At 44.6% G+C, this 16,816-nt stretch overlaps 1 protein-coding gene across 5 annotated transcripts in view; it reads left to right on the forward strand.

Moving 5' to 3' along the window:
* The window catches only part of TBL1XR1 (TBL1X receptor 1), a 231,323-nt gene that overhangs the window by 151,539 nt on the left and 62,968 nt on the right, over positions 1 to 16,816 (forward strand). For 4 of the 5 annotated variants that reach the window (XM_038762492.1, XM_038755677.1, XM_038744104.1 and 1 more), the window contains one exon: positions 8,366 to 8,434. The gene's annotated coding sequence lies outside the window, so the exon portion shown is untranslated. Of the gene's footprint in view, positions 1 to 8,365; positions 8,435 to 10,687; positions 10,829 to 16,816 lie in introns of those variants that run through there. The other variant, XM_038742438.1, reaches the window with a different exon arrangement.

The following is a 16,816-nucleotide window of genomic DNA, read 5'->3' on the forward strand; positions in this document are numbered from 1 at the left end:
AATGGGGATTAAGACTGTGAGCCCCACGTGGGACAACCTGATCACCTTGTATCCCCCCCAGCGCTTAGAACAGTGCTTTGCTCATAGTAAGCGCTTAACAAATGCCATCATTATTATTATTATTATTATTATTATTATTATTCTCTGGGCCTCAGTTACCTCATTTGTAAAATGGGGATTCAGACTGTGAGCCCCAAGTGGGACAACCTGATCACCTTGTAACCTCTCCAGTGCTTAGAACAGTGCTTTGCACACAGCGCTTAATAAATGCCATTATTATATTATTATTATTATGGGTCCTGCCATCCAATCGAACAAGGGAGACCAGTAGACACAGTTTTTTATTCGAACAGTGGGAACGGGTGGGAAATCATCTCTAACTGTTAGCCAAAAAAAAGCAAGTGAAAAAAAAAAATACAATTCACAGAGCAAAAAGAAATATATCAAGGGCTAAGAGAGATTCCTGGAATGATTTGACATGGGGAAGTAGGCTTCAGTTAGGGAAATGGAGAGGTGACAGGAATGTTTTGTTGTGTTGTCTGTCACCACCTTATAGACTGTGAGCCTGTTGTTGGGTAGGGACCGTCTCTACATATTACCGACTTGTACTTCCCAAGCACTTACTACAGTGCTGTGCACACAGCGCTCAAGAAATACGATTGAATGAATGAAAAAGGTTAGCTTGGAAGGAGAGAAGAAGGTCAGCAGAACAGTAGAAGTTGAGTGATGGGGTAAGTAGGAGCTAGCTACTGTTTGAGGGTGTTCTCTGTCTCCCCCTTTTAGACTGTGAGCCCACTGTTGGGTAGGGACTGTCTCTATATGTTGCCAACTTGTACTTCCCAAGCGCTTAGTACAGTGCTCTGCACACAGTAAGCGCTCAACAAATACGATTGATTGATTGGGGAGGGAAAGGGGTCACGATTACAGGCTTGGGGGAAGATGGTTGTATTCTGAAGGGTGTCATGGGAAGATGATTCACGCAGTCAAGGGCAGGATAGACTGAACAGGGGAGAAACTGATAAACTATTTCAGCCAGGAGACAAGAAGACGTTGAACCCCAGTGTTGGCCTGAAAGGTGGAGTGGAAGGGCCAGTTTTGAGAAATATCTGCTCTTCCTCCCAGCGCTGCAGCAGAGATACCTGCCCTGACTGCCGCTGAGGGACATGCTTCAAATTCACAAGAGCTGAAATCTAGAGACTGTCAAAAGCGTGTTAGAGGAAAAAAAAATATAATGATTAGTGATGCAGATTACTATTTGACTGAACTCCCAGATTTCCATACAATTTATAAAAAAAACAAATTTCAAAAAGTATACTGATAGTTAAAAGAACACTGCCTCGATTTACCTTCTCAGAGCAGAAAATAACAAAAACAATAAAAGGACTAGATAGAAGTGCACTATGTGAATTGAATAAAAATGTAAAGAAAAAGTTACCAGCCTCCAGGTAATGATAAAACATGCAATATGAAAATCTTTGAAGTAGTATATGAACATGTAAGTAGAGCAAAAGGGATGAAAGGGAAAAAGTACTGTTTTGGCCGCTTCCCAATGAACCTCATTTTCTTAGTGTTTATTCTCACCTAAAGACAAATGATCTAAATCAAAAATCAAACTGCCTAAAAATGGAAACTCCAGAATTGAAATCAATCTGGCACAAGCCAGCAATGTCCCTCAGCAGCAGTCAGGACAGGTATCTCAGGCTGGTTTGTCTGAACTTCAGGTATTTGGGGGAAATAGATGAAAGCCTGATAAACATTGGTATGTTGATTTTTCTTAAATTAACCCAATATTTTATTGTCATTTTTATTTAATGCCAATACCCATTCGTCTATTGATTTTTGACTTCCAGTGTTGCATTTAAAATGTTTAAAAAATTCAGGCGCACTTAAGCTGTATTTATTGCATATAATGATTTTGATAATATATAGCAAAGTAAGATTAGAAATAAGGAAATGGGATACCAGGGAGGTTCCAAGGAGGTGGTGGTGATAGAACGTGGATCGGTAGGAGCCAACCTTCCCCTTTCTTGGATCCTTTCCTGGTGTTTTCTGTATTCCCCCCATCCCTTTCTGCTGCAGCGCCAGGAGGAAGACCAGATGGTGCTTCCAGAACGTCAACAGCAGACAGGTTTTGGGGGAGACTTCAGTAGGAAAGGTCTTAAGGTCTTATCGGGGAGATAGAACAATAGTCATTCATTCATTCATTCAGTTGTATTTATTGAGCGCTTACTGTATGTAGAGCACTGTGCTAAGTGCTTGGAGAGTACAGTATAAACAATAAACAGACACATTTGAGAGTAAAATAAAACTAAACAGATACGTTCACTGCCCACAACGATCTTACAGTCTAGAGGTGGGGCATGGTTCATGTTAAGCGCTTACTATGTGCCAAGCACTATTCTAAGCCGTGGGGTTAGTAGCAAGTTAATCAGGTTGGACACAGTCCCCGTCTCACATAGGACTCACACTCTTATCCCTGTTTTACAGATGAGGTAACTGAGTCCCAGAGAAGTTAAGCGACTTGCTTAAGGTCACACAGCAGTCATGTGGTTGAGCTGGAATTAGAACCCAGGTCCTTCTGACTCCCAGTTTGAAAACTACACACTGTTGAAGACTTGTTTGAAAAAGTCAAAGTCCATTCTTAGCTTGTAGTGTAGGGCGTTTTGAGGCATCGTGGCCCGGCTCCTCTGTGAATATCTTACAGCTTTCCGGGTCATTGTGTCCATTCCACTGCTAAGGGTTTTCTTACTGGAGATGAGGTTTCATTGCCCATTATTGCCTTTTCTAACTCTCAGTTGCTTGATAATTTCTGCTTTTTGCTGAGATTACGAAGAAGAAGAAAGTGATGAAGGAAGTATGAGTTTTCAGGTGGATTAAGGTCATTATTTATCAAGGATTATAATGGTATTCATTAAGAGTTTCCTTTATCCTGGAACACTGTGCTAAGCGCTGGAGTAGATACAGATAATAAGATTAGACAGGTCCAGTCCCACACTGCACTCATAATCTAGGGTATTTGAAGTGAATTTTATTTTGTATCTAATTTAAAGTCATTTTAAAGACCTGTAATGAGACCTGGGAACTTCAGATATAGTAATATACAAAAATCTTACACATAGTATTGCTCATTCTGTCTGTCTACTGTCTTTAGTATTTTGGGAGTCCTACTGGTACCTTAAACTTTTGAACACCTGCAATATGGCACAGATTTACAGTTGAGAAGCAGTGTGGCATAGTGGATTGAGCACGGGCCTAGAAGTCAGAAGGACCTGGTTCTAATCCTGGCTCCGCCACTTGTCCACTGTGTGACCTTGGGCCAATAATTTAACTTCTGCACATCAGTTACCTCATCTGTAAAATGGGGATTAAAACAGTGAGCCCACTGTAGGACAGTTTCTTCTCTGTCTTCTTCTCTGTCTCCCCCTTTTAGACTGTGAGCTACGATTGATTGATTGATTGAGCCCACTGTTGGGTAGGGACTGTCTCTATATGTTGCCAACTTGGACTTCCCAGGCACTCAGTACAGTGCTCTGCACACAGTAAGTGCTCAATAAATATGATTGATTGATTGATTGACAGAGACTGTCTTCCCCTGATTTTCCCATCACCCCCATCCTTCCTGTCTCCCAAGCCCATAACTGTGGCATTATCTGTGACCCCTCTCCCTCATTCAGCCCACACATTCAGTCAATCACTAAATCCTGTCAGTTCAACCTCCACAACATCTCTAAAATTTCTCCTTTCCTTTCTATCCGAAGTGCTACCATGTTAATCCATGTTAACACATGTGAAGTGTTTCTACTCTGGCTAAAACTGAGAGAGATCATTCATGCCTTACAGCTCCCCAAATATGACCTGACAGATATTCCCCCTGTATTTAAGGATTGTGTAAAAAATAGATATGAAGTGCTTAATCTCACAGACAAGGAACCAGAGACAATCCGCCAATCAGTCTTCCCCCCTTCAAAGCCCTGCTGAAGGTGCACTTCCTCCAAGAGGCCTTCCCAGACTAAGCCCCCTTTTTCCTCAGCTCCCCCTCCCTTTCGCGTCATCCCGACTCGCTCCCTTTGCTCTTCCCCTCCTCTCCCTGCCCCACAGCACTTATAATAATGATGATGGCATTTATTAAGTGCTTACTATGTGCAAAGCACTGTTCTAAGTGCTGGTGTGTTTCTATCTATCATTATATTTATTTACATCTCCCCTCGCCCCAGATTGAAAGACCTTTAAGGGCAGGGATTGTCTCTCTCTCCTGCTGAATTATACTTTCCAAGCACTTAGTATAGTGCTCTGCACACAGTAAGCACTCAATAAATATGATTGAATGAATAATCCAAGCCCTTATCCTAACCCGCTTTGATTACTGTGGGAAGCAGCGTGGCTTAGTGGATAAAGCAGGGGCCTGGGAATCAGAAGGACCTGGGTTCTAAGTCTGGCTCCTCCACGTGTCTGCTGTGAGACCTTGGGAAAGTCACTTCACTTCTCTGTGCTTCTTTGTAAAATGGGGATTAAGACCGTGAGTTCCATTGGAAACAGGGAATGTTTCCAATCTGAGCAACTTGTATCTACCCCAGTGCTTAGAACAGTATTTTGTTAGTACGTTTGGTTTTGTTCTCTGTCTCCCCCTTTTAGACTGTGAGCCCACTGTTGGGTAGGGACTGTCTCTATATGTTGCCAACTTGTACTTCCCAAGTGCTTAGTACAGTGCTCTGCACACAGTAAGCGCTCAATAAATACGATTGATGATGATGATGATGATGATGATGACATGCTTTAAAAATGCCCCGATTATTATTATTGTTATTACTATATCATCCTCCTTGCTGACCTCTATGCCTCCCGTCTCTCCCCACTTCAGTCCGTACTTCACTCTGCTGCCCAGACCATTTTTTTTACAAACGTTCAGGCCACGTTTCCCCACTCCTCAAGAAACTCCGATGGCTGTCCATCCACCTCTGCATCAAACATAAAACTCCTTACGGTTGGCTTTAAAGCACCCCCTCACCTCACCCCCTCCTACCTCACCTCACGCCCTCCTACCTCACTTCACAACTCTCCTATTACAACCCAGCCCATACACTTCACTCCCCTGATGTTCACCTTCTCACTGTACTGCTACCTTATATCTCACAGCCAGCCTCTCACCCACATCCAGTCACTGGGCTGGAACGTCATCTGTCATCATACAGTTACTTTCCCTGCTCCCTCAAAGCCTTATTGAAGATCATCTCTTCCACGAGGCCTTCCCTGACTAAGTCTTCCTTCTCTTCCACTCCCTCCTGCATCGGTAATATCAATCAATCAATCAATCAATCGTATTTATTGAGCGCTTACTATGTGCAGAGCACTGTACTAAGCGCTTGGGAAGTACAAATTGGCAACACATAGAGACAGTCTCTACCCAACAGTGGGCTCACAGTCTAAAAGGGGGAGACAGAGAACAGAACCAAACATACCAACAAAATAAAATAAATAGGATAGAAATGTACAAGTAAAATAAATAAATAAATAGAGTACTAAATATGTACAACCATATATACATATATACAGGTGCTGTGGGGAAGGGAAGGAGGTAAGATGGGGGGGGATGGAGAGGGGGACGAGGGGGAGAGGAGGGAAGGGGCTCAGTCTGGGAAGGCCTCCTGGAGGAGGTGAGCTCTCAGCAGGGCCTTGAAGGGAGGAAGAGAGCTAGCTTGGCGGATGGGCAGAGGGAGGGCATTCCAGGCCCGGGGGATGACGTGGGCCGGGGGTCGATGGCGGGACAGGCGAGAACGAGGTACAGTGAGGAGATTAGTGGTGGAGGAGCGGAGGGTGCGGGCTGGGCTGGAGAAGGAGAGAAGGGAGGTGAGGTAGGAGGGGGCGAGGGGATGGACAGCCTTGAAGCCCAGGGTGAGGAGTTTCTGCCTGATGCGCAGATTGATTGGTAGCCACTGGAGATTTTTGAGGAGGGGAGTAATATGCCCAGAGCATTTCTGGACAAAGATAATCCGGGCAGCAGCATGAAGTATGGATTGAAGTGGAGAGAGACACGAGGATGGGAGATCAGAGAGAAGGCTGGTGCAGTAGTCCAGACGGGATAGGATGAGAGCTTGAATGAGCAGGGTAGCGGTTTGGATGGAGAGGAAAGGGCGGATCTTGGCAATGTTGCGGAGCTGAGACCGGCAGGTTTTGGTGACGGCTTGGATGTGAGGGGTGAATGAGAGAGCGGAGTCGAGGATGACACCAAGGTTGCGGGCTTGTGAGACGGGAAGGATGGTAGTGCCGTCAACAGAGATGGGAAAGTCAGGGAGAGGACAAGGTTTGGGAGGGAAGACAAGGAGCTCAGTCTTCGACATGTTGAGCTTTAGGTGGCGGGCGGACATCCAGATGGAGATGTCCTGAAGGCAGGAGGAGATGCGAGCCTGGAGGGAGGGGGAGAGAGCAGGGGCAGAGATGTAGATGTGGGTGTCATCAGCGTAGAGATGATAGTTGAAGCCGTGGGAGCAAATGAGGTCACCAAGGGAGTGCGTGTAGATTGAGAACAGAAGGGGACCAAGCACTGAACCTTGGGGAACCCCCACAGTAAGAGGATGGGAGGGGGAGGAGGAGCCTGCAAAAGAGACTGAGAAAGAACGACCGGAGAGATAAGAGGAGAACCAGGAGAGGACGGAGTCTGTGAAGCCAAGGTCAGATAGCGTGTTGAGGAGAAGGAGGTGGTCCACAGTGTCAAAGGCAGCTGAGAGGTCGAGGAGGATTAGGACAGAATATGAGCCGTTGGATTTGGCAAGCAGGAGGTCATTGGTGACCTTTGAGAGGGCAGTTTCCGTGGAATGAAGGGGACGGAAGCCAGACTGGAGGGGGTCGAGGAGAGAGTTGTTGTTGAGGAATTCTAGGCAGCGTGTGTAGACAACTCGTAATATGTCGAACTTTGCGATTTGGGTATGGTAGAAGAGACATGGAAGACTGGACGGTGGAATCAGTAAGCAGCGTAGCCTAGTGGAAAGAGCACAAGCATGGGAGTCAGCGGTCCCGGGTCCTAATCCTGGCTATTGCGGTCATCTGCTGGGTGACCACGGGCCAGTCACACAGTTCCTCACTTCCCTCACTTCTTCAGTTCTGTGCCTGTTTGCTCATCTGCAAAACGGGGATTCAGTTGTTCTCCCTCCTGCTTGTACTGTGAGCCCCAGTTGATTATCTTGCATCTGCACCAGTGCTTAGTACGGGGCTCGGCACATAGTGAGCACTTAACAAAGACCACAATTAGTAACTATTGGACCGACATTAGGAAGGTGGCAAGCAATAGGGAAAAGGCGACAGGCCTTCCGGCAAGGGTTAATGATTTTGATCAATCATTCCGAAACCGTTCGGGTCAGACACCGGGTAGTGAAGAGTTGTGGTATGGGCCCCAAAAGAGGTGATTTCTGAAAGCATTTGCTTAGATTTGGAGAAGTTAGAGCACAATTCCCATCGAGGACACAGACCAGTGCAAGTGTCCAATGTGGTTGTAGAAATCTTCTAAGATGAGGGAGGGCCATTGGGCAAAAATCAGAATAAGGAATAGTAAGTAGTCTGTTAGGAAAGACCAGGTAAATCTGTGTTTGTGAAAGGAGTTCACAGACCTCCGTCATTCGGCGGGGGAAGATAAAGGGAAGATCCGAGGGCCAGTTTTCAACCCCATTGATTTGTACATTTTGCAGTGAAAGTGTCCTAGTCCAACTGAGTCATGTTTACTTTTTTTCTTTTTTTTGAATCCCATCACATTGTTGATCAAGTAAGTGTATCGGAGCTCTTAAGATGAAAAGGGTCCTTCCATTCGGGGTAAAATAATGTTGGAATATATTTCGTATATGTTAAAATTATCAAGGCAATATGTTGTCATTTGTATTGGTGAATTATTTTTGGTGTTATGCAAGAAAACTTTAGCACATTTGGATTTGTTTCACTTAGTAATGTCCCATTTTTATGTGGAATTGTTTATACCACTTTAGAAAATCATAGAAATGGCTTCAGTTCACTGTGAATTTTCCAACAGAAGAACAAGGTTAAGGCTAATTTCCCATGAACAACTGATTTCTATTCTTGCTGCCTCTTTTTTGTCCCAAAATTTAATCTCCCAGTCCAACTTGTATTTATTTTCTTTGTATGCAAATCTCACACTAGCTTTATTCTAGCTTATTTGGAAGATTTAAGTGTAGTTACTATAATTTTTGGTAATTTGTCACGAGGCAACAGGTTGGTCTGTTATGGCATAAATTTTGAAGATTAAATGCATGTCAGTAGTCGAATAGCACGTTTTGCAGTTTGATAGATGATTTTCTATTTTTTCATTATGATTTGGTAAGGAATGAGTAGGGGGGAAAGTGACACAATATGGTTTGTTTTGCAGGTGGCGTAAAAACAAGGGTTGCACTGCCACCACATCAGAGATTTGTGGGACTTGGAGAGAGTAGCTCTGGTAAGGAATTCTAATGATTTATATGTACTTACATTATTGCAGAAAATAGCTGTAAAACCGTTCTATTCATACATATGGGTATTAAGCATTGTAAAGCCACTGTATTGGATGACTTTTGATGCCTATCACCTGTTGACGTTTGGCGCAATACCACTTTGAGCAGTAGACCCTCCTGCATCAAAAAGAGTTGGTGTGGTAAAGCCAGGGATGGATTGTCCGGTTCATCTCTACGAATGAGCCGCTCTATGATGAGTCCTAATGGGTGGGAATTCCATAGAGGTAGGGTGGAAAAGATTAAAGAAAGAGGGAATCAGACCGTCAGAGAGGAACATATAGCGAGATTGGCAAAGTGAAACATGGGAGAATCCCATCCCTTGGATGATCAGCCTCCAGCAGCCACAGCCCTGCTCGTCACCTGCCCAGTGACTCTTCCTCTTCGCCTCTACTCGGCTTCAGGGTGCAGTAGCAGCATGGCCTCGTGGATAGAGCATGGGCCTATCCGCCACTTGTCTGCTGCGTGACCTCGGGCAGGTCACTTCACTTCTCTGGGCCTCGGTCCCTCATCTGTAAAATGGGGCTGAAGACTGTCAGCCCACTGTGGGCCAGGGACTGTGTCGAACCCAGCTACCTTGCATCTACTCCAGCACTTATTACAATACGTGGTGTATAGTAAGTGCTAAAGAAATACAGCAATTATTGTTATTGGAAAAACAGATTCCAGGCCAACTTTAGTCACGTCATATTCACCCCCATGTGCTAGAATTGTGCTCTTTCCTCTGCTGTTGAAGTAGTAGTTGCAGTAGTAGTACCACTGCCACCAGCAGCAGCAGTGTTTATTGAGTTCCCTTTCTGTGTGGTGTGCTGTATTAGGTGCTTGGGAAGCAGGGAATAACAAAGTGGCACATTTCCTGCCCTCAAAGGCCCTTGCACTCCAATGGGAGAGAGAAATTTAAAGCTGTTCATCAGAGAGATCACAAATAAAGGTGGGTGGCGAAACATGAGAGCTAAAAAGAGTGCTGAGCAACATTACTTCTCCCCTCATCAACACCCATTCCCATCGGTTCCACAAATGACTCCAGATGTTTAATTCCCTCCCGAAGTCCCAGCTCCTCTCTGTCTTGTCGATGACTCCCTTGCGGATTGATTTTGATATCATGGGCACCTTAAGGTGTGAACTCCATGAAGTCCACTCCCTGACCTCCCCAACTCCCTCCAGTCGCTAAGTTTACTCTCATCATCCCTAGCAATCTCTCAAGAAAAGGTTTCCCCACTGTTTTCAAGATCTACCTATGCCTCTGATCCCCTCCCTTCTTGTGCCCTAAAAACAGTTCCCCCTTTCTTTCTTTCCTCCCTAGTCGCTATCTTCAGACACTCCCTTTCCAGTGACCTTTATCCCTCACTCATACACTAAGACTGCTTCCCTGGATCCCAGTGTCACCCCTCTGTCACTCCATCTCCTTGCTTTTGTTTCCGGCCAAACGCCTCCAATGGGTTATTGACATTCACTGCCTTCATTTCGCCTTCCCCACCTCCCTTCTTGATCCACTCAACCTAAACTGGCTTTTGCCTCCTTCATTCCACTTTGGTTTACTCTCCAGTGTTACCAACTACCTCATTTCAACCATATCTACTGGCCTCTATCCTAATCCTCCTCTTTCTTGGCATCCTTCAACACAGCTTTTATTGGCAGCGTTCTCTCCTGCTTCCCCTATCTCTCTGGCTGCTCCTCAGCCCCTTCTATGTCTTGTCTTCCACTGCTCACCCCTTAGCCTGTACTTTCATTCATTCAGTCGTATTTATTGAGCACTTACTGTGTGCAGACCACTGTACTAAGCGCTTGGGAAGTACAAGTTGGCAACATATGGAGACGGTCCCTACCCAACAGTGGGCTCACAGTCTAGAAGGGGGAGACAGAGAACAAAACAAAACATATTAACAGAATAAAATAAATAGAATAAATATGTACAAATAAAATCTTAAAGCTCTGTTTTGTATACACTGTCCTTATCACTTCAGTCTCCATTTAATCCCAGGGCTTCAACTATCTGCCTTACAATCCGCGACTTTTACAGTTGAGGTAACTGAAGTCCCAGAGAAGTGAAGTAACTTGCCCAAGGTCACACGGCGGACAGTTGGCAGAGCCGGGATTAGAACCCATGACCTTCTGATGCCCGGGACAGCGGTCTGTCCACTACGCCATGCTGCTTCTTGTACGATGAAACTGGGCTGTTCTCAGTGCTCCCAATGACCTGTAGAGGACACCCGGAGGAAGTGGGATTTCAGGAGTTTCAGGAGTTCCTTGAAGAAAGGGCAATTTGTGATTTGACTACTTTTATGGAGGAAGAGTGTGAACAAGGGGTCGGAGGCTGGAGAGTCAAGAACAATGATGGAATGGTGAGTCTTTACCATCCTTGACTTTTCACCTCCTTTCCTCCAGAATATCTCCACGCGTATGTCCCGGCTGTCACCACAAGCCTAATATGCCTAAAACAACTTCTCACCTTTCCTCCAAAATCCCCCCCTGCACTTAACTTTCCCGTGAGTTAACCATACCGCCATCCTCCCTGTTCCAGAAGCACACAACCACGACATCATCTTGACACCTCACTCACTTTCAAGTCTCACATTCAGTTACTAAATCTTTATATTCATCCTTAGACTCTTTCCTGGACCCTCCACTTCCTCTTCAACTTGATGGCTACTGCTCTTGGTCTACGTGCTTGTCTCGTCATGGCTAGGTTACTATAACCAGTCCCCCTGCCTCCGGCATATCCCTGCTCCAGTTTTTCAACACACACGTCTCTCCGCACTTCGGATCCACTGCTGTCCACTCCTGTGGGCAAAATGGCTTACGTGGATAATAGAAAGCAGTGGTGATGTACATGCTGATTCCCACCCACTCGTCTCCCAGTCATTGGGAGCACTGAGTATTCCAGATACACAAGCTAGTTTCATCCTAAGAGAAGCAGCCTGGCTGGCGGAGTGTATAGAGCCCGATCCTGGGAGTCAGAAGGTCAAGGGTTCTAATCCCGGCTCCACCACTTGTCTGCTGCGAGACCTTGGGCAAGTTGCTTCACTGGGCCTCAGTGACCTCATCTGTAAAATGGGAATAGAGACTGTGAGCCCCATGTGGGACACAGGGACTATGTCCCAACTGATAAACCAGTATCTACCCCAGTGCTTAATACAGTGGCCTGGGACATAGTAAGCTCTTAACAAATACCACCATTATTACAATGCCTGGCACATAGTAAGTGCATAAACAAATACCACAATGATTATTATTATTATCATCCTGAATTACTTTCTCTAAATTAATTGGGAAACAAATTGCCATCCACGGCAAAGGTCATACTTTGGTTATACATATCAAGCAAAAAACCCTAACATTTGGGTGTAAGGTACTCCTCAGCTCTTTTTCTCTCTCACCTCAAATCCCTTTGACCTCTAAATTCTGGAACACGCTATTTTTTTTCCTTCCCAACGCACCATTCCACTGTCCCTCGTTCTTGACTCTCCAACCCCTTGTTCACACTCTTCCTCCATAAAATTTGCCAAATCACAGCTTGCCCTGTCTTCAAGGAACTCCTGAAATCCCACTTACTCCTGGTGTCGTTTGCTGATTCGGCTGTCATTCTGCCCGCAAGGTCACATTTTCCCAAGTAGTACCTCAACGAGGGGGCTATTTGAGTATCCAGAGCTTAGAACAGGGCTTTGCACATAGTAAGCGCTTAATAAATGCCATCATCATCATCAAGGAGAATATCCTTTTTTGGTACTGCAGGGCAAGTGTTAAATGGGAATCTTTGCATTGAAGGTTTCTACAAAACTGTGTATCTGTTTTGTAAGGTCATTTTCTTAGAGAATGGACTTCAGTGACTTCTGCATAGATAGACGTTCCCGATATAAGTGACGCAGTTCTATTTCCCAATTTTGTTACCTTAGGACCTGCCCTTGTAATCATTTATGATGTTTTGGGCTAACACAAAGCATCAGTTCTAGGTGAAGGAGACTTGTGTCATCTCCAGACAATTCATCTGTAGGTGAGAATGTTCTTGTGAGCATTTTTTAGCCTCCAAATGAGATATTAAAAAAAATTCCACTAAAAATGGGCTTTAGGCCTATCCCGTGATAATTCACAGCATACGGTCATGACATTGAATATGTGAGGGGTGGTAATATGATGAAGTTTCTTAATGGGTTTTAAATAAAATGGACATTTACTTCCTTTGAAAAGTACATACTGTACTCCCTCAAAATTGCCTCCATCACATACCTCCCTAATCCCACCCAGATTTTTGAGGAGGCAATGAAAAGATTATATTTGTAAGCAGTGATAGCTGGGTGTGCCAGACTAGGCAGGTGGGTAGAGTTAAAACGCCAGCTGATGCAGGTAGGCATATGTCATGGCAGTCTTGCCTTTGAGTTGCATATGTGCATGCCAGGGTAATAAAAGAAGGGTCAGAGTGCATTAACAGCAGATATTGGCTCGTGGAAATGTGTGAACTCTGTAATAGGGAAGGGAGGGTGGTAGTAGTAACAGTATTTTATTAAGGGCTTACTGTGTGCAGAGCACTAAGTGTTGGGAAATAACATATGAATTGGAATTAGAAAGTGCCAGGGAGGGGAGGCTCACGATGTAAGGGCCGGGGCAGCTGCCGTAATTCACTGTATTTGAGAGTGCAGTAGAAGTAGAAACACAGTCTCAAGTACTCTCTTCTTCCTTTCTTTTTTTCCCTTTTCTTTTTTTCTCCTGCTCCCCTTGCTCTGGGGCTTAATTCCTCATGTAGTAGTCTCCGTCCCCCACTTTTTGGGTTGAAAAATAAAAAATTGGGGCAATTCTGTGAGCAGATATGGTATTTTCCATTTTATCCCCATATCTGTTTTTAGGTTTTCCACCTGAGGGTTATTTTCATTGAAAACTTTTTAATGCTGCATTTTATCTTTTATGAGTTTTTAGGAAGCGCATCAAGTCAGCTGGAGAAAGAAGTGAGAGAGATGGGAAAGAGGGAAGGAGTGGATCACGTACAGCGTAGACAGGAAGTTTCGTGGTAGAGAAGACACATTTCCAAGGGACATTTGAAATTAAATTCCTTGTTTCCCTCCTTGGGTATTTTCATGTTAATTTTTTGTTGTTGTTCCAATTAGGGCATATTTAAGGAGTTGGGGAAAAGAAGGTCCAGCTGTCTACTCTGTTGATAATCTATCAATCAATCAATCAGTGTCATTCAGCTCAGTAAATATGATTGATTCACTAGTATTTATTGCTAATTATTACTCTATTTTACTTGTACATATCTATTCTATTTATTTTATTTTGTTAGTATGTTTGGTTTTGTTCTCTGTCTCCCCCTTTTAGACTGTGAGCCCATTGTTGGGTAGGGACTGTCTCTATATGTTGCAAATTTGTACTTCCCAACCGCTTAGTACAGTGCTGTGCACATAGTAAGTGCTCAATAAATACGATTGATGATGATTGATGATAGTATTTATTGAATGCTTACTGTGTGCATAGCACTGCACTAAGAACTTGGGAGAGAAGCAGCGTGGCTCAGTGGAAAGAGCCCGGGCTTTGGAGTCAGAGGTCATGGGTTCGAATCCCGGCTCCACCACAAGTCTGCTGTGTGACCTTGGGCAAGTCACTTCTCTGAGCCTTAGTTACCTCATCTGTAAAAATGGGAATTAAGACTGTGAGCCCCACGTGGGACAACTTGATCACATTGTATCCCCCCCCAGCGCTTAGAACAGTGCTTTGCACATAGTAAGCGCTTAACAAATGCCATTATTATTATTATTATTATTATTATTACAATGCAACAATGTTTGTAGACGTTCCCTGCCCAGAAGGAGCTTACAATCTAAAGGAGGAGACATGTTCATATAAACGAATAAGTTGTGGATATGTATGTAAGTGCTGTGGGGATGAAGGTGAGGTGGATATGAAGCGTACTGTATTGTACTTTCCTGAACGCTTACTGTAGTGCTCTGCGCATGGGAAGGACTTGATTCTTTTGATGAGGAATGGTTGTGGCTCTGCTCTTTGTTGCTAAGAGCACTTTGTTAGCAAGAAACAGCATTCCAATACAAGCACTAAAGCCAAGCCAAAGTCGGGGACAGTGCGAGATGGCGGTGGATCAGTATGGTGACCCCTCGTTTCTGAAATGATCAACAGATCTCATCACAATGTATACGTTCTCTGTGGCAATGCAGTTGAGTCACTGAACTGTGACCCAGGAGCAAAAGGTTTCATAACTCTTTACTGATCACCCCATGAGGCAGTTCTCACTTCCCCTTTCCTCCCTCCACTTTCATCAAATTAGTGACTTTTCTCAACTTTGGGAGTAGGCATTTTTTTCTTTGTGTTCCAGACTTTTGACCGTCCATGTTTTTCTTTAGATACATCTGACTGAATGAATGAGTGACCGTTCAATCTTTTATGTGCCATTTCCTACCTAAAGATTATTACAGAAGAGATAGAAAAGTGTGGAAGCAATAACCTAGGAACTGACATAAAAATACAATTAATCAATCAATCGTATTTATTGAGCGCTTACTGTGTGCAGAGCACTGTACTAAGCGCTTGGGAAGTACAGGTTGGCAACATATAGAGACAGTCCCTACCCAACAGTGGGCTCACAGTCTAATTAGTTGCACACGCGTGTGTGTGTATGTGTGTGTGTGTGTGTGTGTGTGTGTGTGTGTTTGTGTGTGTAAGTAAGGTAGGAAAGGAAATCAGCACTTGCTACTTGCTCAGTATAAATTTTTCCTTAATTTAAGTGGAGTGGATAAATATCAGTGTAACCAATAATAATAACTGTGGCACTTGCCAAGCACTTACTATGTGTAAAGCACTGCACTAAGTGCTGGGTAGATGTAAGATATTCAGTTCCCACATGGGACTCACAATCTAAATAAGCACAAAACAGGTATTGAATACCCATTTTGCAGATGAGGGGCACAGAGAAGTGAAGTGACTTGCCTTAAGTCACAGAGCAGACAAGAACCAGGGTTAGAACCAGGTCCAAAGGCTGAATCCCCCGATTGGAGCATTCATATGTTCAAGCGCTGTGAAAGTGCACAAGCGCTTAGTACAGTGCTCTGCACACAGTAAGTGCTCAATAAATATGATTGAATGAATGAAAGTTGTTAAAAAACAACAACAAAAAACCCCCACCCAAACTAATGGACTAGTTCCCTCCCTCCATCCTTCCCCATCTGTCTTCTAATTTGAACTGAAATCCTTCTTCTCCTCAGTTGTTCTGGGAAAGAATGGGAGAGTTAAAAGAGCAAAACAGACTCCCTAGAATGTTTCCCAACTATGCAGACTGTGAGTATCATTAAAGACTCTGGTGACAATTATTCAGGTACTCCAATATGCTCTCAGAGTGCAGACACAAGAAAACGTGCAAAAGATTGATGAATAGTTTCCTACTCAGCCCAGGCAATTAGTGCAGAGATGAGGGTACTGGGGTTGGTCTACTACTACAAGCATTTTTAATCGCAGCAAGTAAAGGGGGTGATCGTTGGCACTGGCCCAGAGACTGGGGCTCCTGAGATCGAATGGGTGCGGCTTTCTGGACTGAGAAGAGCAATTCATTCAACCGTATTTATTGAGCGCTTACTGTGTGCAAAGCCCTGTACTAAGGGCTTGGGAGAGTACACTATAACAACAAAGAGACATTCCCCGCCCTCAATGAGCCCAGGCTTGTATCCATCCCAGCACTTAGTACAGTGCCTGGCACATAGGAAGCACTTAAGAAATGCCACAATTATCACATAGAAATTGGAGATCATGTAACAGCTTGCACTAGCAAAGATACCTAGAGTGAAAGGTTTTTTTTGTTGGCAATGCAGAATGTAAAAACTGGGAATTCATTCATTCATTCAGTCGTATTTATTGAGCGCTTACTGTGTGCAGAGCACTGTACTAAGCACTTGGGAAGTACAAGTTGGCAACATATAGAGACGGTCCCTACCCAACAGTGGGCTCACAGTCTAGAAGGGGGAGACAGAGAACAAAACAAAACATATTAATAAAATAAATATGTACAAATGCAAAAGAGTAATAAATACGTACAAACATATATACAGGTGTTGTGGGGAGGGGAAGGAGGTGAGGTGGGGGGGATGGGGAGGGGGAGGAGGGGGAGAGGAAGGAGGGGGCTCAGTCTGTGAAGGCCTTCTGGAGGAGGTGAGCTCTCAGCAGGGCCTTGAAGGGAGGAAGAGAGCTAGCTTGGCGGATGGGCAGAGGGAGGGCACTCCAGGCCAGAGGGAGGACGTGGGCCGGGGGTCGACGGCGGGACAGGCGAGAACGAGGCACGGTGAGGAGATTAGCGGCAGAAGAGCAGAGAGTGCGGGCTGGGCTGGAGAAGGAGAGAAGGG

Source organism: Tachyglossus aculeatus, chromosome 1 (assembly GCF_015852505.1).
Source record: "Tachyglossus aculeatus isolate mTacAcu1 chromosome 1, mTacAcu1.pri, whole genome shotgun sequence".
Taxonomy (NCBI): domain Eukaryota; kingdom Metazoa; phylum Chordata; class Mammalia; order Monotremata; family Tachyglossidae; genus Tachyglossus; species Tachyglossus aculeatus.